The 2,376-nt window shown below is 34.7% G+C and overlaps 1 long non-coding RNA gene across 1 annotated transcript; it reads right to left on the bottom strand.

Annotated features, from left to right (window-relative positions):
• Nucleotides 1–279: 279 nt before the first annotated feature.
• LOC118349069 lies at nucleotides 280–1,872 on the bottom strand. Its single transcript, XR_004802053.1, has 3 exons — nucleotides 1,752–1,872; nucleotides 580–732; nucleotides 280–293 (listed from the first exon to the last, which is right to left on the bottom strand). It is a non-coding gene; the product is annotated as an uncharacterized LOC118349069 (long non-coding RNA).
• Between the last annotated feature and the right edge of the window lie 504 nt (nucleotides 1,873–2,376).

The following is a 2,376-nucleotide window of genomic DNA, read 5'->3' on the forward strand; positions in this document are numbered from 1 at the left end:
AACATGTGGCACCATACGATAAATGATTTTCAATATCAACACTTTAGAATATTTATTTTCTAGATATTGAATAGATAGTTTCTATTTTCTTCATTAAACAAATAGACAAATAAATGAAAAGAAGGAAACATAATAGTTACTTAAATGGCAATGCATCAATAGCAAAAAGGGCACCTTCCTTGATAAATGAACTCAAGAAAATATTAGAAAGCTTTTGCAGGATCATCTCAACAATATGTAGAGCTACTAAGAGCACATGCTGATCCTTTTGATTGAACACTCCGGCCAAAAAACTGCTGATTAGAAAAAAAAAATCTTCAGTTCAAGAGAAATATTATCAGGATTAATACCGTAAACACAAGATAGCCTAGTTCACCTTGAAATGTTGGTATTCTTAAGTAATTCAAGAAGCATGTCAGATTTGCTGAAATAAACTAACTTGTTGATAATAAAAAGGCAGCCATAGCAAACATATAAATTTGCACCAGAATTAACTACTTGTGCAAGGGGTGAAGGCAACATTACAAAGCCATATAAGGAAAAAAAATTCAATTTATTGCTATATACCACAAAACCAACCTGGATCAACAAAGGAAGTATATCCATTCCGAATTTTTGCAGAAGACTGGGGGAATTAACTAAAACGGAATTCCTTATCCAACACCTGTTGAGCATCTTGATCTCTAGCTGTAGTAGGTAGAGCTCATTCAGCAACTTTAGAACTTCATAAACCTGAGAATGAAAAAATAGCAATAAAACCACCATTTTGTTTCCTCTAATAACACTATGGAACACGTGAATTAAATTCCATAGTCATGTGCAAAATTGGAAAGCAATAACTAAATCTATAACAATGAGAATCTCACACTAAAAAATAAATGCAAAATCCTCTATACTACAATACGACAGGGCTGATACTTTACCCATAAAAAAACGATATATGGCTCATAATTAAATTTCAGCAGTCACATACATAGTTGAAAACAAACCATGTACCCAAAACCCAATGATATAATATCAAATCTCCACGAATACCATGATGTTCTGTCATTAACCATATTGCCAACCCAAGTCTCCAATTCGAATGCTTTCTTTTCAGAGAGGCTGTAGCAAAAGACTTTCAAGGATAGTAGTTTTGTCAACTAAGAGTAGCACCCTCTCTAACAAAGCAATTCCTCAAACCCTTTTAAACTTTCAATCTCCAAAGACACGCAATACTACACATTTTCTTTTATAATAACAGTTGATTACTGATTACAGGAGGACTTCCCACAATGACCTCACCTAAATCTTCAAACTTGGTCCATTCTCCCAAACAATTTTCTAAGACAGGGAACATCAGAATGTGAACCCATTTTCTTTATCTTCCTTTAATATGCTTTTGCTAATGACTACTTGGGCTAACATTTCCCCTACACTAATGGGCTCGAGAAATAAATCGCCCCACAAAGGAACAAATAGTGTATTAGATTTTAGATATAAAATTCTGACCTTGTATCGGTGTCATCCCCACAAATTAGTAAATGTTTAGAACAATTAAGTACAAAAACAAGTAAATAGAGCTAAGCATGGAGCCAATTCTTTGTTACACAATTAGCCCTGCAAACTACAGGGGATGGTAGCAATGTAGGATAAAATCATTAAATCCATATATGGAAAATGGATAAACAAAAAATGAAATATAAACATAAATGACAAAAAACAACTACAGATAAAGAAGCCAAACCATATGCATGAAGTGGTGGGCTTACCAAGTAGGATAGCGATCTACCACCACCTGCATTCGTGTAACCACCCATATCAGGTTCTTTCTGCACATCTTTGGCGTTGAACCAAAGCCATCACCAAGAAGTCCAGCACTCTTAACATGATTAAGGGTAGTTTCCTGGAACCAAAAGCAGGAGGAATAAGGCAATAGCTCATGAAAAAAAGGCAGTTTCCTGGAACCAAAAGCAGGAGGAATGAGGCAATAGCTCATGAAAAAAAATCTCAAACATATGTTATTCAAGAAAAAATCAAGTATCATCCACTGCTTCTCAGCAGCCAAGAAGATTGTGGTGATAGCGGCAAGAAGCATGCTCCAATCAGGTAACGTGTTAATGAAAGTCCTAGGGGCAGGTGACAATGTGTCATGATTCATATACTTTTATTTTAAGCAGAAAGTTATGATACTAACCTCCATTAACCTGGTTATAAGTTGTACTTTTTCGATGTTCTTCTCATTGAAAGCCTCGAGCTTCTTTGTATTCTTTCTCCTGTATCAAATTATAAACCCAAATCCACTGGTTCTGATTCGGTTTTCTCTTATAAATCAAAATAAGATGTTGGATTATTCAGTAATATGCACATCAAAACTTAATAGAGACCAAATTTGGT

Source organism: Juglans regia, chromosome 7, assembly GCF_001411555.2.
Source record: "Juglans regia cultivar Chandler chromosome 7, Walnut 2.0, whole genome shotgun sequence".
Classification (NCBI taxonomy): domain Eukaryota; kingdom Viridiplantae; phylum Streptophyta; class Magnoliopsida; order Fagales; family Juglandaceae; genus Juglans; species Juglans regia.